The following is a 23,875-nucleotide window of genomic DNA, read 5'->3' as shown; positions in this document are numbered from 1 at the left end:
GCTTAAGCATACTTTTGACTAACTTATATCTTAAATTAACCTATCTCCATTAATCTGTGTATCACCATGAGGCTGTGACTTACCAGATAAAGTCCTGGTATCTGTCCTCGGCATGGCTACATGGCTTCTCCTGACTATGCCTCCTTTCTCCCAGCATTCAGTTTTGTTTTCTCTACCTAGCTCTGTTCTGCCATGTTCAGGCCCAAGACAGTTTCTTTATTCATTAACCAATAAAAGTAATACATATACAGAAGGACTTCCCACATCATCTCCGCTTTTCTGTCTAAATAAAAAGGAAGGTTCAAAATGTAACATAGTAAAACTACACATAACAAAATAGGTATCAAGCAATAATTACAGTTATAATATTTATATCTACTTAATCTTTTATCATAACTAAGGAAAACTACAAATTTAACTACAAATTCTCTGACTGCATCAAATACTCCTGAAGGATAGAATATTACCTAAGTAAACAGGAAGTGCATTGTAAACAACTTCCAAAGCTCTAGAATTAACAGAGACATCTCTGTAGGAGGGTTACTTAGCGGCTGCTTAGCCCTGAAATAATCATACAGAAACCATATTAATTAAATCACTGATGGCACATTCGCTCTAACTTCTTATCAGCTAAGTCTTACATATTAATTTAACCCATCTCCATTAATCTGTGTATTTACATGTGGCTGTAGCTTACCAGGTAAAGTTCCCAGCATCTATCTCCAGTAACTCCATGGCTTCTCTCTGACTCCACCTCCTTTCTCCCAGCATTCCGTTTAGATTTCCCCACCTTGCTTCGTTCTCCTACAGCTCTGCTATAGTCCCAAAGCAATTCCTTTATTAACCAATGATATTCCCAGCATACAGAGTGGAATCCCACATAAACCCCCTTTCTTGCTTAAATAAAAATGAAGGTTTTAGCTTTAACACAGTAAAATTATTATAATAAAACAGGTATTGAGCAATAATTACAGTAACAATATTTATATCTACTTTATCTTTTATCATGATTAAAGAAAACTATATCTATTCTTCAACTCCATGAAAGACTCCAGGAGGATATAAAATTACTTAAGTAAAAAGGAAGTGCATTGCAAGCAACTTCCAAAATTCTAGAATTGACAGAGACATCTATCTCACTGCCTGGATGGTCACCCAAAGTTCTTCTGTACCATTGGGAAATCCATCTTCACATCTCATTATCTGGACATTTAACAAAAGTTCTTCTGTACCATTTTGTCATCCATCTTTAGCCTACAGGTACTTAGTATCCAGCAGACTTTTCCGTGAAGCAGGAAATTTCAAAGACAATTTCACCTGTATTGGCAGTTTGTCAGTCACTTTTTTTTTTCTCTCCTGCAGATTATCTGGTAGACACTTTCATGAAACAAGAAACCTGAATGATGGTCTCAGCTTTAGGCAAGTTCAGCAGTCATTTCTCTGTGGAGCCTGCATGTCCAGTTCATATAGCATAACATCAAGCAGTCCAGGAAATAGCAGTTTCTTGCCCAATTGGCTAACAATCTCCATAAGGAGCTTCTTCGATGCCCACATTCCTCTTGAAGTAATCGGTGCTGCCAGGAGCAGATGTGTCTCATTGCCATGAAAAGTCCTAAGATTGCACATTCTGAAGGTCTCTGAAAGATGTGATGAATACTTTTTTAACAGAAATATAATTCTATATATCTAGAAAACCTAACTAACATGATTAGAAGTTTGACTATTATAGATGACTCCCAATTAAACTATATTTCTTAATTATACATTATATTTCAAAATGAGTTGCACAAACACAATACCTTAATCAGGAGCAGAAATACACATATAACAAAATTGATCTTATATTTGCATTAATAAACCAAGATTCATACCAATGCTAATCTATATCATATCCTTCTTTATATGTAACCAAACATTTATAAGCAATATTTGGGAAATTGGTTAGAGTTCTCTTTAAACTGATTCCTGCTTTTTGTTAGAGAAAGTAATTTTGGGGGGTGTTCATGGCAAACTTTTGGGGGATCTTGGTCCATCAGTCACATTAGTATGTATGAATTCCACAGGTTCTCATCTGTAGAACAAAAGAGGAACCTCTTTTCCAAACCAACATATCCTTAAGCCCAAATTTTGAAATTAAGACACCTTTAGAATATATGTGTTGGTTTAGCTTAGCAGCCCATACAATGAAATGTCACTCTGTACCTAGCTCCTTCATAGCCAAAAAAATGTAAAGGAAACACAATAACATACATAATTCAGACTCTCTGGGTATATTCCATCTTTACATGGCTTAATTCTCTTTACTCCTTTTAATCTATGTCTGTCTGTACTCTGTCTCTTTAAGGACTTTAACTTTTTTTAAAAATAACAAACGTTTACTTCTTTTTATAACTGTCTATATTCTTTCTCTTTTCTCTCCCAAGCTTATGTACATTTATCAAAAACTGTGACCCATTTAGTGGTCTTTTTCATCTGAATTTGTCTTTATGTGTATCTGTAATCCTTTTCTGATCAGGACTGTTTCTTAAAATGCTAAATGTTTCTTAAAAGCTTAAGCAGCAGCATTGGTAGGGCAAAAAGTGCCCTGTCTGATCGCTCTGCTCAGTACAGCATGGCAGAGCTGTTCGTTGCCTCTGAAAGCTCCATTTTTAGGCACACCGGGGGTCTATGTTGCCATTAAACAAGTTGTAGCTCACAGAACCCATTTAAATACTCTGTAGCCTCATCTCCCAAACGAGTTGGAGTTCATGCTGGATGCACAGCTCAGGAAGCTGCTATTTCAAATCCATGTGACTTTTTGTCTGCTACTGCTGAGTTAGGAAACCTGCTTTTAATAGAATCGTGCATCTGCTTGCTTCTAGCAAACAGAGCCCACCCAAGTAAATGTTTAAGTTTGTTTTCTGTTTTTTTTTCAAGAATTACTTTTTAAGCTCTCTCAAGATTTATATGGATTTAGTCTACAACATTGGAACACCAATTTGTTTTAAGAGACTGCTAATTTGTTCCCAGCTGCCAGAACTCAAAATAACCATACAGAAAATATATTTTATTGAATACTGTTGAGTACCAATAGCTTAGGTGTATTTCTGGCTAACTCATATCTTAAATTAACTTATCTCCATTAATCTGTGCATTGCCATGGGGGTGTGGCTTACTGGATAAACTTCCAGCATCTGTCACTGGTGCAGCTACATGTTTTCTCCTAGCTCTCTTCGGCAGCACATATACTAAAATTGGAACAATACAGAGAAGATTGTCATGGCCCCTGCGCAAGGATGACACGCAAATTTGTGAAGCATTTCATATTTTTAAGGCACAAATTAGGAGAGACCAGTTACAGACTCTTAATGACTTCCAAACATTGTTAGGAGACAGTTCCAGTATACGACCACGTGTTGGGATAGCACCTGATCTAACAGTTCATTTAAACAAAACCTTAGATGGTGATAAAGATTTGAATAGTCCCAGAAAACTGACAGCTGAAGCAGAAAAGGAACTGACAATTATTGAGGAAAAATTACAAGAGGCACATGTGGAGAGGGTGAACCCAAATCTTAGCTGCATCCTAGTCATATTGCCTTCCAGAATTTCTCCTACAGGAATTTTAATGCAGAGGGAAGAAACTATTTTAGAATGGATCTTTTTGCCACACAAACCAAGTAAAAAAATTGAAAACTTATGTACAAAGGGTCTCTGAATTTATTATAAAAGGTAAACTGAGACTTCGTCAACTAGCAGGTATAGACCCAGCAGAAATTATAGTGCCTTTCACTACTGATGAAATAAAAAAGTTATGGGAAGACAATGAACCATGGCAAAGGGCTTGTGCTAATTTTTTGGGACAAATTAATAGCAACTATCCCAAAACTGATAGACTTAACCTCATAAAGAGAACTTTTTGGATTCTTCCTAGAATCGTACGTTTTATAACTGATGCAAATAAATCAGGGAAAGCAGGTTACAAGTCAGATGAATTGAGTAAGGTGGAACAAGGCCCTTATAATTCTGTTCAGAAGGCAGAATTATATGTCAATCTTATGGTGCTAAGAGATTTTAAAGAACCTCTTAATATAGTTACAGATTCACAATATGCAGAGTTATCTTGCATATTGAAACTGTTGAATTTATACAGATGACACAGAGTTGACTTCATTAGGTACAAGACATAATCAGGAATAGGCGTTGTTTGATGTACATAACACACATCCGGTCCCATACTGGTCTGCCTGGTCCTCTAGCACAAGGTAACGCTGAGATTGAACAATTATTGATTAGAAGTGTGTTGCAGGCCTCAGAATTTCATAAAAAGCATCACGTCAATAGTAAAGGCCTAAAGAAATAATTTTGTATTACATAGCAACTAGCTAAGGACATTATAAAGAGATGTCCTACTTGTTCTTTCTATAATCAAACACTGTTGCCTGCAGGGAGTAACCCAAAGGGTACTCAAAGGAATGAAATCTGGCAGATGGATGTGTTCCACTTTATGGAATTTGGAGGCTGTCATGGTACTAGCTCTTGTAGACCAAGCTGACCTCAGACTCACAGAGATCCATCTGCCTTTGGCTCATAAGTGCTGGGATTAAAGGTGTGTGCCACCACTGCCTGGCTACAACCCAGTGTTTGGTTCAGTATTAATACTAAGTAGCTTTAATACAACTATAAATAATACTAACATAAATAGAAATATTAGTTCCTTGGTTAATAGCTATAATAACTGCTTAAGAGGACCTATTCTGAACAGAGAAATGTTTCATATATGCCTGAGTACTCCATTGTTTGAACCTCTATGCACTTCCTCATCACTTCAAAGAAACTTATCTGTCAGTTTTCTTCAATAGCTTAGCAATATAGAAGAACTGTACAGATGAACATATCCAAGGCCAGCACACTAAGAAGCATTTGTCAGATTTGACAGAAAAGCTATTTTTACAGTTATTAAAAAATAAAAATGCAATTTACATTGCAGTTTGCGTCACACTGCCATTTTTGATAGAGTGTTGAAGGAAGAAGTCAAGACAAATGTGTCTTGAATCCAAAAATGTGTCAAAGTATAGAGACAAAAAGGGATAGAATTAAATACAAAAGTGTAGATCATTTATTGCATGAGCGAGAATCATGTCAGTAAAGAAACAGGAAAAGAGAGATTCTATCTTTTGCCAGGTATAGTCCTCTTGTAGAGATAAAGAAATTCCTCTTTATTCTGTTTCTTCTAAAATTAATCTAAAAAGGGCATTTTTTCTTATGCATTGGCATACATGTATCAAATTCTTTCATTAATATAACTATTCCCTTGCTGCATATCAATACTCAAATCAAAGCAAGACTCTGCCACTAAAGTGAATTCACTAGCAAATAGGACATAAACAATGTGTACTTAAAAACATATTTGATTAGCCGGGCGGTGGTGGCGCACACCTCTAATCCCAGCACTCGGGAGGCAGAGGCAGGCAGATCTCTGTGAGTTCGAGGCCAGCCTGGTCTACAAGAGCTAGTTCCAGGACAACCTCTAAAGCTACAGAGAAACCCTGTCTCGAAAAACCAAAAAACAAAACAAAAAAAAACATATTTGATTACAATATTTATTTGTTGGAGTATAAAACAATGATTTGGAGATATTAATAATGACAAATATTAAAATCAGTATATTAAATTGGTATGCTGAAGTAGTTCAATTTAGACTGGTATACTAACATTTCAACAATGAATATTGATGGATTTGTACGTATCTCATACAGTATTCAATTAATCAGCTTCAACTAAGTAGTTGTTCCACTAGTTATGTTTAGGTAATTTTGAGTCCTTACTCAGTGTTTATAACTTTTGTTTTTGACTAAGAGAGAAATCTAGACTCAGATAAATTGACATTTCTAAAAAAGAAAATGTGCTGGGCAGTTGATGGCACATGAATTTGTGACTTTCTATAGTTCAGAATTAGGAAGCCCAGTTACCATAGATATATCTCATAATATAATTATGTTTCATACATGTAATTTAACTGACAAAAAGGACAAGAATCACATCATGTTTATCTTCACTTACACGAACTATTTCATTAAAATACTATTTAATTGATGAACTTCATTGGTAAATTCATGTTTTTCTTAGGACTGACTAGAATTGAGAAGGATAATTACAAGCATTTTATAATTTCAAATTTCATTAATAAATTTGTCAATATTAGCATCTTTCAAAAATATTTCATACAACAGTTAATGTATATTTGTAAGCTGACTTTCTTTTCTACATACCTATAAAAATAATAATAAGAAACAGAGGAAATTTAACATTTTCATATAAAATATTTTCAAGAAGTTTATCTTTCTGTCCATATCTCTCATAGATTTATAGAGGATTCCTGTATTTATCACAGCAGCATAGTTGTTTGACATTACCAGGATACAGATCATGGACATTGAATTTCATATTTAGTAGGTGAATGAATTAGTTAATTTTTAAAGTCAATATTATTTTATTGTACCATGTATATTATTTACTTTTTATGCTTCTTTTTCCTTACTAACCATATGCTTACTGTTTTGCAATCATCACCACTCTGGATAGACACAATTGAATTAATAGAATGATTATTTATTTAAAAGGGAAAACTTACAGATCACTGTCCTAGACAACAGCCCTCTGCACAATCAGAAAAGGAGCCTAGTCGCCAGGAGCAGAGCCAGAAGCCAGAGAGAGAGAGAGCAGAGGGAAGTGGCCGCTTTTTTAAAGAGAGAGAAACCACATCACAATGGGCTGGTATCTCAGCGGCTATTGGCTGAAGGAGAGGAAGGAGCTCCTGCAACACCTCCCCCTTTTGTTTAAGTAAGAGAGTTCTAAATCTACTATGAAATTATATACAACAAGTACAAATATCCTATTCTAACTAGCTTAAGTCTTATATAATAAATAACTTGGCCAAGTCATGAGTGGAAAGTACCTACATTTATATAGTCTTCAACCCCATCGAAGATCTGAAAAAGGAAATAATGTTACCTGAGTAGTTAGGAAGTGCAATCAAACAACTTCCAAAATATGCAACAAATCACAGAGACAACTAGCTACCTGGGCAATCACCCAAGGTAACGTTTGCAGCATTGAAGCAACCAACTTTGGCTAAGGCCTAACATAACTGACATACCATTTTCAAAGGTAAGAAACTTGTCAAAATTATCTTACCCTGTCTTGGCAGGATATGACAGCCCTGTTTTTTCCATTTACGGATACTCTGTATCTCTGTCAGTGGTTGAGGTATGGACATTTCTTTGCCCAAAGGCCAGTTCTGCCAAAAACAAAGGCTCCAGTTGGGGTGTCATTGGTGCTCAACATTCTCTTGGGAATAGATTGGTGTTGCCCTGTGCAATTGTGTCTCACTATCACGAAACTCTGAGTTAAAGGCCATTTTCTACAGCTCTTTGAAGAGGTTGAAGATTGTCTATCTATAATGAATATAATTTCTATGTATCTAAAGAACCTGATTAGTCTAATTATAAATGACAAACGTAGATGACTATTGATCTATATAATTCTCAATACCTATCTAACTTAAAGACTAACAGAATAAACAAGTGTGAAACAAATGAGGACAATGACCTCCAAATATAAACAATGTACAAATATACATCGCAATATGGTAAATATATATCAATACACAAACAATATATAAATATCTTAATCAGAGGTAGAAATGTACACTGCAATATGCTAAATATACAATATCAATACAATGTATATATCAATACATAAAAAATGTTTTAAACAGAGGTAGAAGCATGCATGCATACAAGAGTCAATATAATTTAACTTTGTATCAATATATAAGAATCAATACCAATATATTTGTCTCAAAACAATAACTCACAAGTACCAACAAGGACCAATCTATTATCCCATCATCCCATTATCCCTCTTTTAAAAAAAAAAATGATCCCTGAGCTTATAAAATTCCTCCCCCAACACCCCAGCTCTCAACCGTATACTAATTATAATCAACCCCTAAATGATGTCCCTAAACCCAAGGGCAAACTTTACTGGGAGAGGGGACATTGTCCTCTAGAATTACTTCCAACTGTCATGGGGGTGACATTCTTTCTGGGGAATCTGTAGGAGGAGCTGTGAGTTGCATTCTTGCTGCCCTGCTCCCAGTCACCTGGCTAGCTTATACCCCAAAATAACAATTCTTTATTAGCCAAAGACCTTCCTCCATCAGGGATCCTGTGAAAGTAAAATGATGGTTAAATTTCAAGATTAATGTCTTTTAAAATTGCCAATTATCACATATTTGTGTACATTTTTTTCTTGGAGGTTTCTTATATTTGTTTAATATATAATCATTTTAGATACAACTGAATTGTACATTGACAAACTAAGCATTTGTAAAATTTATCACCAACATCTAAATTTTAAACATAAAATAAAGTGTAAAATTTCATTGCTTTGACATTACTGAGACAAAGTACTAGTAGAACTTCATAAAATGAGTGGTTTTTATTGATTAATAAACTATCATATTATCTTTGCCCTCAATTGCCTATCTGACATTCATTATTTTGTATTGCTCTTCATTTTTATGCTTCCTATAAAAGAATTACTATAGCTGAAATCAAGACATATTTAATCTTTCACCTTTGTTCTTCCAATTATCCCTGTATTGTTTCATGCCAAACTATATAACCTTACACTTTGCTTTAAATGTGTTACAGAAATTACACTGTATAATAATATTATTCCTCATCTGAATCTTCTTATCTCAGGTCATTTAAATCTGAGTATTCATAAACATGCCTAATTTCTTACTGTATGCTAAAGTCAGAATACTTTAAAAATAATGAGAACATTTAAGAAATTTTAACTTTCAAATCATGTATTTGTTCATTAAAACTGAAAGATAGAAATGAGAGAAAAGGCTTTTGAAAACTATTGTTACAAATTTCTGAATCTTCTCTTTGTTTTTCCAAAATAATCATAAATTTAAACTCTACAACAAATAAAATCTCAAAAATACCAAAACTTGTAGAATCAGATAGGGCTGTCTGCATCACTTAAAATTATTTAATAAAAAAATATAGTGAATCTCGCGTTATCTTCCTCTTACATTTTTCTGAAATCCTGTAGGCACAATGCAGAAGGAGGAGAGGTTGAAAGAATGTCAAAGAAAATAGCAGAGGGCAGTTGAGTTCTTCAGGCAGTCAGTATTAAATCACTCCCAAAAAAAGAAACCAAAACATTAAACCCAAAATTCTGAATACCAGTCATGACTTGATTATTTTTAAACTTTGCTATAGAAAGGGGGCTAAAACTGTGTGCAGTCACAAGGGTGAATTCATGGAAGTATGTTATCTGGAGGAAAGCCATTTGTATAGACATGACCCAATACTTAAATGTGAAGACAGCAGAGAGCAAGAATAGCTTAAACACAAGATATAGTAGTCTCCTTACCTTCAGGTAATTTGTTGTGAAACACTTCAATATTTGAAAGAAACTACAGATAACATCAACTCATAAAGTTTGATATATATATATATATATATATATATATATATATATATATATATGGATTTTATATACTTGGCAAAATAATTTACTATTAGTAATAGTAACTAATAGTAAGTTAGAAAAAAATAACGGTGTAAAACAATAAAGTTATGTGAATGTGAGCTTTCCTAAGACATATTTATGTCATTTTATGGAGGTATGTTCTGAGAAGTGTAATCATTGTTTAACGACCATAATGTGCACTTTCACAAACCCCAAACGTATATGTTCTGTATACCTAAAATATAGTGTATTTGCCTCACTGTATCTTGGATACACACATCCATTATTATACACTAAATACTATAGCCAATTATAGCATGAAATTTAGTTCTGTGCCTATACTCTCTCCAATACTATTATGAATCAGACATGACAACCCATATTTGTAATCTTATAACACAGGGCCAGATCATCCTTGGCTACATAGTGAGTCTGAGGTCAGGCTGGGCTACAAAAGACACTAGTTGAGGAAACAAGGAGGTAAGTATAGAACTTAAAGAAGTTAGAGGGAGGAGTGGAGGATAATTATAATTAAAATATACTTTATGAAAATTTCAAAGAATTAATAAATCTATTTTTAAAAGGACAGGAATGCTAAAGAAGGAAAAATAATTTTAAAATAAATGTGATTGTACAATACTTTAACATGTAGAGAAAATATATGAATTCATGAAAGATTTCACCTCAAATTACAAGAGAGTACAACAGTGACATGTTAACTGAATGAAACTTCATAAAACAAACATTTTAGGGTAAGAAAATTATTAAAAATGGACAGACTGAAACTGGAAATTAGTTAAAAATCAGTCAATATTTGCTGAGTTAAAAAACACGTTTAATGTACTCATGAGTGGTAATTTATTAAACAAGCAGTTTATAAAAGTGCTTTTAAAAAGCAAAAAGTTACTGAGGTTGAAATGCAATTAGAGAAATAAAAGTCAGAAAAAAATTGTTAAATTCAAAATCATAAAAGAAAGTCGAATATTTGTTATTTATTTCACTGAAGGAGAAAAATCAATTAAAGGCCAATTGAGGGATAATAAGGAAACCTAATATAATAGAAAATTTCATATATATGTATGAAGATGTTCTAAGTAAATATACCAATTAATGGGGAGACAGAGCACCCAACTGAGCATTTCCTATCACCAAATCAAAATTCCAATGCTGTGATTTGGTTACATCTAATTGAGTTACTTGATGGAGGAAGGTCATTGGTTAAAATAAAAGAAGCTGCTTGGCTCTCATTGGTTAGGAGATAGGTGGGAGGAGTAAACAGAACAGAATGCTGGGAGGAAGAGGAAGTAAGGTCAGACTCGACAGCTCTCCTCTCGGGAGCAGACGCCATCCTCCCCACTCCAGGAAAGATGCACGCTGTGAAGCTCCGACCCAGGATGGACTTAGGCTAGAATCTTCCCGGTAAGATCGGTGCTCACAGATTGTTAGAGATGGGTTGATTGGGATATCAGAATGCCAGTAAGGGCTAGAGCTAAGGGCCAAGCAGTGATTAAAAGAATACTGTGTCTGTGTAATTATTTCAGGGCAAAAGCTAGCCGGGCTGGCGGCTTGGGTGTTGGGGAGGCAGCACTGCTGCGCCCATATTACAACAAATGACGCCCAGACGTGTGGCTAACTGAGTCCACAGAAAGCCTGAGAATGCTTGGAAAAGAATAGAGTAAAGCATGTTTCTTATGGCAATTTCTCGGGTCTACTCTGCTTGCCAGAGGCAAGCAAGCGCCTCATCTAAAAGAGGCTTCCTGACTCAGCTTTAGCTGCAAAGCCTGCAGCTCATTAAGAGGTCCTGCCACAAAACACTTAAACGGTGTTGACAAAAAGCTGAACACATGCTTTTCGGTTTTCAGCCGTAGCAGGAAAAAAGCTGTGCCGTTTAAAAATGCCGGCTTTCTGGGCCATCCTGCCAGGGCAAACTGTTTGAGGCAGGAGGGCTGGCTACTGAGAGAGGACTTGAGTGTTGTCTGTTGTAGCTCACTGGCTGGCAGGGACCTTGAAACACCATAGAGGTGTGGCTATAAACATGGCTGCAGCCTGTATACCAGCCATGAGGCTGGAAAGCTAAGGAATGGACTGGATCTAGCTGGCAAAGCCACGCCTTTAGTCCTACTGATATTGCTTGGTAAATTAAAGGCTCTTGTGGTCAGAAAAAGAGAGATATACAATAAAGAGAGATTCAAAGACAAAGAAAATTTCTAAATTGTTTAAACTGTGTTAAAAATATATGCAGACTAAAAGTTAAAATTCTTAAAGTAAACCTTTGTGACTTCAAGGTGTGGTAGCACACGCCTTTAATCCCAGTGCCTAAAAGGCAGAGGCGAACAGATCTCTGTGAGTTCAAGGTGTAGTAGCAAACACCTTTAATCCCAATGCCTGGGAGGCAGAGACAGGCGGATCTCTGAGAGTTCAAAGACAGCCTGGTCTACAGGGTTATTCCAGGTCTACAGATATACGCTCAAAAAGCAAAAAGTTAACCTAGGAATGTCACAGCTTAGATTCTTAAGCACCTAGTGATTTAAAGGTGCAAATCAAAAGTGCTCCTGGATAGTAAAAAAATTGCAGATTCACAATAGGACAGATTCAGACCACTAAATGAGTCACACTGTTGGATGAATGTACGTAGGCTTGGGAGAGAGAAGAAAAAGAATATAGAGAATAAAGTTAATGTTAAAAAAAAGGTAAAGTCTTTAAAGAGACAGAGTACAGATAGTTAAGAGATTAAAAGAAATAAATAAAAATAAGCTACGTAAAAAATGGAAAATTCACAGAGAGTCTGGATTATGTACATTGTGTTTTCTTTAAAATTTTTGACTGTAAAGGAGCTAAGTACAGACAGACATTTCATTATATGGGCTGCCAAGTGGAACCAGAATGGATATCATGAGGGTATGACTTCAGAATTTGGGTCTAAGGATAAGATGCTTTGGAGAGAGTCTTCTTTTGTTTTCACAGAGGACCAGACCCTTTGGATTTCTTCTATCCCGATTTGGTATGATCGACCACGTCCTCCTGAAGGGTTGCTGTGAACATCTTCAGAAAATTGCTTCGCTCAACTGCCAACTGAGATGAAACTAGCACACAGGTTATACCATGAAAGACCTAATTAACGACGCCCCCATTCAGCAGGAAGCAGTTTGGAGAGAAAAAACTGCGCCCATGTTCCCAAATATGGTTTATAAATATTCTTTTACATTTAAAGGGGGATATGATATAGACATGAATAATTTGCATTAGTATAGATTTTGCTTTATTGATAGAGATTTACGGTCAATTTTGTTATATGTATAAATGTTTCTGATGTAACTTTTACTTGATAACTGTTTTGTTATATGTAATTTTGCTATGTTAAAGTTAAAGCCTTTTTTTGTTTAAACCGAAAAAGGGGAAATGATGGAGGAAGGTCATTGGTTAAAATAAAAGAAGCTGCTTGGCTCTCATTGGTTAGGAGATAGGTGGGAGGAGTAAACAGAACAGAACGCTGGGAGGAAGAGGAAGTGAGGTCAGACTCGACAGCTCTCCTCTCGGGAGCAGACGCCATCCTCCCCGCTCCAGGGAAGATGCATGCTGTGAAGCTCCGACCCAGGATGGACTTAGGCTAGAATCTTCCCGGTAAGATCGGTGCTCACAGATTGTCAGAGATGGGTTGATTGGGATATCAGAATTAGCCAGTAAGGGCTAGAGCTAAGGGCCAAGCAGTGGTTAAAAGAATACAGTGTCTGTGTAATTATTTCAGGGCAAAAGCTAGCCGGGCAGGCGGCTTGGGTGTTGGGGAGGCAGCCTCGCTGCACCCATATTACAACAGTTACTGGCTAAAGGGTTCCCATGGGAAAACAAACCAGGTTGTTGCTAAGATTATAGGCTGCTCCTTACAAAATAACCATAATGCTCCATTATGGTAGATAACACCTACACAACTCATCAATGTGGAAAAGTAAAGTTGGTGCCTATGTGATAACTTCACCCTATGTTCTAACGTCTTTGGTACAGGAAGGTACTCTTTCTCCGCATGCAACAAAACAAACAAACAAACAAAAACAAAAAACCACAGAAATGCAAACACCAATCTATTCAAAAAATTTTGGTTGACAATGATGGCTTGCCTGCAAGATATGACAATGGTGGCCAAAGCTTGTGGGAGTATCCAGCTGGTACATGATGAGACTTAAGGTACACTCTATGAGATTGAACCCATACCTGACATATACCTCGTGTGTGACCAGGGACCTACAGTAAAAATAAGTATCACTGCTCTTAAGAAAATAAAGTAGGAATAAAATGATACTTAATGATATTCTACTATACTCACAGAATGTGTACCTTGTTAAACAACCATCAGAGATGCTTCCTACTACAGCAGATGGGAAAAATACAGAAATCCACAGCCAATAATTATACAGACACAGAGAGAAAAAGACCTTGGAACACTTAGAACTAAATGGGATGTCTCAATTAAATTTCTACCCTCAAAGGACTCAGGGAAACATATAGAGGAGAAGGTAAAAATAGTGAAAGAGCTGGAGAGGATAGAAGACACCAAGAAAATAAGGACCTCTAAACAAGTAGGATCTAATTTCATATCAACTCAAAGCGACAGAGGAGACTTTCACAGGACCTGCATGGTTCTGCACAAGGTTCTCTAAGACTATGTATATATTATGGCCTCTAGTTCAGAGTTTCATATGATTCCTAAGTGCGTGAACTAGAGGGTCTTTGTTTCTTGTACCTTCTCCTGGGTTCTTTTCTTGCTGTTTGTTTTGTCAAAGTCCATTTTCTTACTTTTGTTTGGTTTGATTTGATATTGTAATTATCCTTTAGAACCCTGTTTCTTTTCTTTACTTTTCTTTTTCCCTTTTTTTGGCTTTTTGGTTTTTGTTTTGTTTTCAAGACAGGTTTCCTCTGTGAAACAGTCCTACTGTTTTATTTTCTAATGAGAGACAGAAAAGGATTGAATCTGTATTGGAAGGAAAGGGAGGAGGAACTAGGAGAAGTAGAGGGAGAAGAAACTATAATTAGAATATATTATGTGAGACAAAAATCTATTTTATTAAAAAGAAAATAATATAATTTAAATATTTATAGTTTAATTTATCTTCATGTAAAACAGAACTGAACATACAGAGGCTCACTGTATAACATCCCCAAGACTGATTTAGTGTGATTTACTACATGGTATATTTAAAAAACAAACCTGTAGATGCTTTAATGGTTAATAAACAAGAAATTCTCAGAGCATTTATGAAGAATGTTGATGAAACTTAATAATAGTTAAATTGTAAGTTTTTTCAAAAACTAGAAAAAAGAAAAGGAAACAGTAGCATATTGTGTTCAAGAAAATTAAAGAAAGACAATGTTGAATTCCAAAGGACCATAAAATTTCAAAATAACATTTTTGAAGTTTATTCATGTATGTAAAAGAAAAATACATTTTAAAAGGCATATTATTGTCTGTTTAATTTCTTATAAACTTAAGCAAAAGGCAAAATTAAGGAAACTTTGGTGAGCGAAGTAGATCTGGTGGGTTGGAAATCTGACTGGTTGCATAGGGTCTTAAATTTAATGTGCCATGTTAATCTCTCTGTCAGGAAAATGGGAATTGGGGTTTTCCTTTGAAAGGGAAAGGGAGGTAAATATAGAAGAATGGACAAGAGGGTAACAGGGAATGGCAGAATACAAGTGATCTTATAGAGGACACATGAGAAATCGGGATGTTCTTTAGGAAAGGGGGAGAAAGTTAAACAAGGAGAATCAGAAAGATGGATAAAATTACACTTTGGATATCTGAAAAATCTACAAGGAATAATATAATTAACTATTTACCTAAAACATACAATGCACACAATTCAGAGTATAAATATACATAAACAATTTTAATGAACTTTTCTCATCTGTACTGACAGTGTTCCCCCCAAGAGCCAAAGATCACATAACAAAACTCAAATACCAGATGAAAAAAAAAGTCCACTTTGGAGTTCTTATACAGAGCTGTCTTCAACCCTCATGAAGGAACCTTTTCTCAGCAACAGACAGAGACTGCTTTAGAAAAACAAAACCCATCAAAATGCAGAGGTGTCATGTGTAGTCCCAGTGGATACATATCTATCACATACTCCCACACCGCAGCCGTGGGGAACACTCAGGCTCACTGGTTGTGAGAGCCAGAGAATCAGGGAGTTTCCTGTGAGATTGTGTCTCCTAGTATCATCAGACCTGTAAAGTCTTGTCAACACAACAACCCAACAGCCCAAATGTGAGCAGACTAGAGACAAAGTGAAAGGGGGAAAAGTGAACAAGGCCTCAACCCTACACTAAAAAACTGACAAAGGTGGTCTTCCCCAGAGCATACCAACTAGCTGTCCAGAGCCAAATGATCAGCCCTATAATAGGCATATAGTTAATATATGTGCTCAACAGGTTATATTTAGGAATGTTAGTGAATATACATGAACATGTGTGTTTGTATGTGTGTATGTATACAAAATTAATGCAAATTAATGAAAGATGTGGTCATGAAAGTGAAGAAGAATGCGGGAGGGTATATGGGAGGGTGGAGGGCATAAAAAAGCAAGAAGTGTTTTAAATAAATTAAAGTCTGAAAAATATACAAAAGAAAAAATATATTAGTGCGCATGTGCCGGGCGTTCAGAGAGGAGACGGAGCAGCAGCGCCCGTGCTGGCCAGCTCTGCACCGGCCACCGAGATGCTCCAGACGTTGTATGACCACTTCTGGTGAGACCGACTATGGAAGCCCGTGAACCTAACCTGAGCTGATCTAGAAGACAGAGATGGACGTGTCTATGCCAAAGCCTCAGACCTCTACATCACACTTCCCCTGGCCCTGGTCTTTCTCATCGTTCGATACTTCTTTGAACTTTATGTGGCTACACCTCTGGCTGCCCTCCCGAATGTTAAGGAGAAAACCCGACTACGGGCCCCTCCCAATGTCACCTTAGAGCATTTCTACCTGACCAGCAGCAAGCAGCCCAAGCAGGTGGAGGTAGAGCTTTTGTCTCAGCAGAGCGGGCTCTCTAGCCACCAGATAGAACGCTGGTTCTGCCGCACCCAGTATAGGCCCAGCCTTCTCAAGAAGTTCTGAGAAGCCAGTTGGAGATTCACATTTTACCTAATTGCCTTTGTTGCTGGCGTGGCTGTCATCATGGATAAACCCTGGTTCTATGACTTGAGGAAAGTTTGAGAGGGATACTCCATACAGAGAGAGCATCGTCCCTTCTCAGTATTGGAACTCTCCTTCTACTGGTCCCTGCTCTTCAGCATTGCCTTTGACGTCAAGCAGAAGAATTTTAAGGAACAGATCATTCACCGTGTGACCACCATCATTCTCCTCAGCTTCTCCTGGTTTGCCAGCTACGTCCAAGCAGGCTCTGCATGACTCCTCTGACTACCTGCTGGAGTCTGCCAAGATGTTTAACTACGCGGGCTGGAAGAACACCTGCAATAACCTCTTCATTGTCTTCACCATCGTTTTCATCTTGACGCGGCTGGTCATCATGCCCTTCTGGATCCTACACTGCACACTGGTATACCCCCTGGAGCTCTACCCTGCCTTCTTTGGCTATTACTTCTTTAATGCCATGATGGAAGTGCTACAGATGCACCAACCCCGCAACAAACAAAGGTCTGATCTCCAAAATATATAGAGAACTCAAGAAACTAGACTTTAAAATGCTAATTAACCCAATTAAAAAATGGTGCACTGAACTGAACAGAGAATTCTCAACAGAAGAACTTCAAATGGCCAAAAGATACTTAAGGTCGTGCTCAACTTCCTTAGCAATCAGGGAAATGCAAATAAAAACAACTTTGAGATACCATCTTACACCTGTCAGAATGGCTAAAGTCAAAAACACCAAGGATAGCCTTTGTTGGAGAGGCTGTGGAGGAAGGGGTACCCTCATCCATTGCTGGTGGGAATGCAATCTTGTGCAACCACTGTGGAAGTCAGTGTTTCGGTTTCTCAGGAAATTCGGGATCAACCTACCCCTGGACCCAGCAATACCACTCTTGGGAATTTACCCAAGAGATGCTCTATCACATGTCAAAAGCATTTGTTCAACTATGTTCATAGCAGTATTATTTGTAATAGCCAGAACCTGGAAACAACCTAGATGCCCTTCAATGGAAGAATGGATGAAGAAAGTATGGAATATATACACACTAGAGTACTACGCTGCGGTAAAAAACAATGACTTCTCGAATTTTGCATGCAAATGGATGGAAATAGAAAACACTATCCTGAGTGAGGTATCCCAGACCCAAAAAGAAGAACATGGGATGTACTCACTCATAATTGGTTTCTAGCCATAAATAGGGGTCACAGAATCTACAATTGGCGAACCTAAAGAAGCTAAGTAAGAAGGTGAACACAAGGAAAAACATATCGTTATCCTCTTGGATAAGGGAAGTAGACAAAATTGCCGGGGAGAAAAGTGGGATCTTGGGGGTGGGGTGGGAAGGGGGTAAGGGGAGATGGGGAGAGAAAAGGTAGAAGGGAAGGAGGGGGGACTTGGGGAAATAGGAGGATCAGGATAAAGGAAGGTTGGATAGGGGAGCACGGAACCACAATTCTTAGTTAAGGGACCCACTTTAGGGTGGGCAGGAGAATTGACCCTAGAGGGGCTCCCAGGTGCCCAAGCTGAGGTCCCCAGTTAGTTCCTTGGGCAGCTGAGGATAGGGAACCTGAAATGACCCCATCCTAGTGCAATACTGACGAATATCTTGCATATCATTAGAACTTTCATCTGGCGATGGATGGAGATAGAGACAGAGACCCACACTGGAGCACTGGACTGAGCTCCCAAGGTCCCAATGAGGAGCAGAAGGAGGGAGAACATGAGCAAAGAAGTCGGGACCACGAGGGGTGCACCCACCCACTGAGACAGTGGAGCTGATCTACTGGGAGCTCACCAAGGCCAGCTGGACTATTACCAAAAAAAGCATGGGATAAAACTGAACTCTCTGATCATGACGAACAATGAGGGCTGATGAGACGCCAAGGACAATGGCATGCAGTTTTGATCCTACGCAATCTGCTGGCTTGGTGGGAGCCTAGCCAGTTTGGATGTTCACCTTCCTTGATATGGACGGAAGGGGGAGGACCTAGGACTTACCACAGGGCAGGGAACCCTGACTGCTCTTTGGACTGGAGAGAGAGGGGGAGAGGAGTGGGGGGAAGGGGAGAGGGGTGGGAGGAGGGGGAGAAGAGTGGGAGGATGGGGAGAAGAGTGGGAGGAGGGGGAGGGAAAGGGGAGGCTGGGAGGAGGTGGAAATTTGTTTTTTTTTTCTTTATTCTTCTTTTATCAATAAAAAAAAATCAAAAAAAAAAAGAAGCTAGAGCTAATGGGCCAAGCAGTATTTTAATTAATACAATTTCTGTGTGGTTATTTCAGGGCTAAGATAGCCAGGTGGCTGGAATAAACAAGCGGGCCCTCTGCTAACACAAGGACGTGTTTGTGTATTCATTTCTTGTTTTAAGAGGCCACTTGTTTGTTCCTGGCTACTCAGCCCGGAAACAATTACACAGAAACCACATTATTTGCAATACTATTTGGCAAGTAGCTTAAGCATATTTCTGGCTAACTAATACATATAAGATACACACACACACACACACACACACACACACACACATTTATAGCTTAAATTAACACATATCTATTAATTTGTGTATTACCAAGAAGCTGCGGCTTACTGGGTCTAGTTCTGGTGACTGTCTCTGGCCGTTCTACATGGTTTTTTCTAACTTTGCCTTCTTTCTCCCAGCATTCAGTTTAGTTTTTCCCACCTAGCTAAATTCTGCCTTGCTATAGGACAAAGCAGTTTCTTTATTCATTAACTAATGGGAGTCAAAGCATACAGAGGGGAATCCCACATCACCAATTTGTGCTAGCTAAATCCACATAAAACCTAAGAGGTCTTGAAAAATTCTAGACACTAAAAAACAAAGTTTAGCTCCATTTTATTTTTCTGGTATGGTCTCTTCTTTCTGAAAGCATGTTGCAGCTCTATTAAGAGAGGTTTTTCTGATTCAGTTTTAGCAGGAAAAAAAGCCACATGGTTTTGAAACAGTGGCTTTCTGGCCATGCTGCCAGCACAAATTTTGACTCTTTCAGGAAGCCAAGTGCTTGAATGAGGTTTGTGGGAAATGTGCTGCAAATTACTTGTTGGCAGCACGGGCCAACTGGTTACCAGCATGATGATGGTTCCCACCTAGTAGTATAAGTCACTGACTGGATCACTGTCATGTTGGACTGGGCTGAGCCAAAAGGCAAATCGGCCTTAGTTCTAGCAATGTTACTTAGCATTGTAAGAAGCACTTCTGGACAGAAAATGATTTCAGGTACACAATAGGACAGAATCACACATAAAGACAGAAAATACACAGAGAGTCTGGATTATGTATATTATGGTATTTTCTTTGAATTTTTTTATTTTTCCATTCAAAAATTACCACTTCCACCCCTTCCCCCATTTCCCTCCAGCTCCTCCACTCACCCTCCTCCCTCCCCCTTGAGTCCTAAGAGAGGGCAGGGTACTCTGCCATGTGGGAAGTCCAAGGTTATCCCCTCTACATCCAGGCCTAGGAAGGTGTGCATCCAAACAGACTAGGGTCCCAAAAAGCCAGTACATGCAGTAGAAACAAGTCCCAGTGCCATTACCAATGGCTTCTCAGTCAGCCCCCATTGTCAGCAACATTCAGAGAGTCTGGTTTGATCACATACTCATTCAGACCCAGTCAATCTGGATTTGGTGAGCTCCCACTAGATCAGGAACATTGTCTCAGTGGGTGGACCAACCTCTTGTGGCCCTGACTTTCTTGTTCATCTTCTCCCTCCTTCTGCTCTTCAACTGGACCTTGGGAGCTCAGTCCAGTGCTCTGATGGGGGTCTCTGTCTATATCTCCATTTGTCGCCAGACGAATATTCTATGGTGATATTCAAGATATTCATCAGTGTGACTATGGGACAAGGCCAGTTCAAGCAGCCTCTCCTCTGCTGCCCAAGGACCTAGCTGGGGACATCCCTGTGGAAACTTGGAATCCCCTCTAGAGCCAAGTCTCTTGCCAACCCTAAAATTACAATATCTTATCCCTTAATTACAATATCTTCTATCCTGCTCCTATATCCGCCCTTCTTCCATGTCAACCTTCCCACTCCCATAAGCTCTCCCCAATTTTTCCCTTCTCCCTTCTCTCTCCCCCTCTCCCCTTCCCCCAATCTCACTCCCACCCCCACCCCCATGCTCTCAACTTTTGCCTGGCGAATTTCTCTGCTTCCAATTCCCAGAAATATCTATAAATGTTTTTCTTTGGGTTCACCTTATTATTTGGCTTCTCTAGGCTCGTGAACTATAGGCTCAATGTCCTTTGTTTATGGCTAGAGTCCACTATTGAGTGAGTACATACCATATTCATCTTTTTGGGTCTGGTTTATCTCACTCAGGATAGTGTTTTCTATTTCTATCCTTTGCATGTGAAATTCATAGTGTCATTGTTTTTTACTGCTGAGTAGTACTCTAATGTGTAGATGTGCCACACTTTCTTTACCCATTCTTCCATTGAGAGGCACCTAGGTTGTTTCCAGGTTTTGGCTATTACAAATAATGCTGCTAGGAATGTAGTTGAATAAATGCTTTTGCAATATGATTTGACATCTCTTGGGTAGATTCCTAAGAGTGGTATTGCTGGATCATGAGGTAGGTTGACTCCCAATTTTTTGAGAAACCACCACACTGATTTCCAAAGTGGCTGCACATGTTTGAATTCCCACCAGCAATGGATGAGTGTTTCTATTACTCCATATCCTCTCCAGCATAGGTTATCATTGGTGTTTTTGATTTTAGTCATTCTGACAGGAGTAAGATGGTATCTCAGAGTTGTTTTGATTTGCATTTTCCTGAAAGCCAAGGAAATTGAACACATCCTTAAGTATCTTTTAGCCATTTGAAATTCTTCTGTTGAGAATTCTCTGCTTAGTTCAATATACCACTTTTTAATTGTTTTATTTAGAATTTTAATGTCTAATATCTTGAGTTCTTTATATATTTTGGAGATCAATCTTTTGTCTGATGTGGGGTTGTTGAGGTTTTTTTTTCCCCATTCAGTAGGATGCCTTTTTGTCTTATTGACTATTTCCTTTGCTCTACAGAAGCCCCAATGGTACAGAATAACTCCTGGTGACTATTCAGGTAGCAAGATGTCTCTGTCAATTCCATAGCTTTGGAAATTTCTTACAATACACTTTCTGTTTACTTAGGTAGTATTATATCCTTCTGGAGTCTTTGATGGAATATTATATCCTTCTGGAGTTTTTGATAGAATTAAAAAATAGATAGGTATAATTATAGTTCATTTTAGTTATGATAAAAGATAAAGTATATATAAATATTATGACTATAATTCTTACTTGATACCTGTTTTCTTATATGTAATTACTTTGTTCAAGTTAAAACCTTCCTTTTTATTTAAAAAGAAGAGGGGAGGTAATGTGGGAAGTCCTTCTGTATATGTATTTCTTTTATTGGTTAATGACTAAAAAAACTGTCTTGGGTCTGCACATGGCAGAACAGAGGTAGGTGGGGAAAACTAAGCTGCATGCTGTGAATACCACTGGTTAGTGAATAAAGAAACTGTTTTGACCTATAGGAAGGCAAAATTTAGCTTTGCAGAGAAAACTAAACTGAATTCTGGGAGAAAGAATGCTGAGTCAGGAGAAGCCATGTAGTTTTGCGGGAGACAGCTGTCAGAACTTTACCAAGTAAGCCTCAACCATGTGGCAGTACACATATTAATGGAGATGGGTTAGTTTAATGTATGAGTTAGCCAGAAATACACTTAAGCTATTGGTCAAAAGTATTGCAAATAACATGGTTTCTGTGTGAATATTTCAGGGCTGAGAAGCTGGAAACAAAAAAGCAGCATCTTATAATAATTTCTCTCTACTCTTGACTGCTAGTATGATGTGACTAGATGTTTGAAGTTTCTGCCTGATTTCTCCACATTAGTGGACTTTATCTAACCTGCAATAATAAAATAAAATCCCCTATTTACACTTTGCTTTTTGTCATAATATTTTATAACAACAGCAAAAATTAAACTAAAACACATGAGGATTATGTAGAGAGTAGCTTCCATCACTTCTTTTACATGGCAACAGCATCAAATAGATTCAATTAAGTAACTCAGAATATTTCACTGAGATTTTATATTCCCTCTGCTTATGATGATGATAATTAGGCCACTTTTCTTATTTCTTACCATTAAAGTTCTGTTATTTAGTATCCTAAACTTATCACTAAAGGGTTAGCTATTGAGAACAGAGATTAGTAAATTACAAACAAAAAAATCAAATTTGATTTGCTATCTCTTCTTTTTAATAAGATTTTATTGGAACACAGTCACACCCATTTGTTTTCCTACTGGATTTCATACTACAAAAGCAAAATTATGTAGCTGTGGCAGAACTGTATGACTTGTAAGATGAAGTGTATTAATTATCTGACATTACACAGTAAATTTTTCACAAATCCTGGAGGCTAACATGACATAAGTTTTGCTATAATTTAAAATCCATTTAGAGGTGGTAAGATGTTTATTAATTAATGTGTTTAATAATTTTTGAATAGACATTTCATTCACATAATAAAATCTGATATATACATATATATAATGTAATGCATTTGAAATCTCACTCACTTTCAGTCTTTCACTGTCATTGAAGACATAAAACCATATGACTGTTATACTGAAGCCATAAATTCTTGTTATTTGCTTAACCCTAATGAGAAAAAATTAAATAATCTATAAAAATAAATGGATATTTATTTATTTGTATATATACACTCACACATACTATGTGTGTGTATTAGTAAAAATTAGTAGCACCTTCCTTCTTCCTAATTGCTTCCTGAAAGGTGGCTTATATCTGTTCCCTACATTATTTCTTCCCTCTGGATAGCTGCCCTCTAGGCTCTGATGAAACCCAAGAATGTCAAAAAAGGGAACAAATAGTTAATCAAAAACATGTCAGAATTGTATATTAAAATTAAACAAAACTTTTAGAAACCCAGAGATATCAACAACCAGGTATGAAGATGATTCAATGGCTAAAATCCAATGTCCAACATCTCTTACAGAGGTAAAATGCTCAATTTGGGAATCCTGAGTAGTGATTTCAAAGATCTGGGTACATCCATCAAGGAACTGGACATTCTATTGATGTGCAACAATTTTAATGTGGTCAGATTGCTTACAACACTTCCTCCAAGAATGACAAAACCATCATAGAAAGAACAGTGCAGCTCGTCACCAGAGTCT

The 23,875-nt window shown here is 37.4% G+C and overlaps 1 non-coding gene and 1 pseudogene across 1 annotated transcript; both read left to right on the top strand.

The window, feature by feature from the left end:
- The first annotated feature begins 3,205 nt into the window (after positions 1 to 3,205).
- Positions 3,206 to 3,310, top strand: LOC142841940 (U6 spliceosomal RNA). The gene has a single exon (XR_012909165.1). It is a non-coding gene; the product is annotated as a U6 spliceosomal RNA (small nuclear RNA).
- A 12,861-nt stretch (positions 3,311 to 16,171) lies between these two features.
- LOC142840367 (ceramide synthase 2 pseudogene) lies at positions 16,172 to 17,201 on the top strand (annotated as a pseudogene).
- Positions 17,202 to 23,875: the final 6,674 nt, after the last annotated feature.

This window comes from Microtus pennsylvanicus, chromosome X (genome assembly GCF_037038515.1).
Source record: "Microtus pennsylvanicus isolate mMicPen1 chromosome X, mMicPen1.hap1, whole genome shotgun sequence".
Classification (NCBI taxonomy): Eukaryota; Metazoa; Chordata; class Mammalia; order Rodentia; family Cricetidae; genus Microtus; species Microtus pennsylvanicus.
This window is presented reverse-complemented; position numbering and strand designations above follow the sequence as displayed.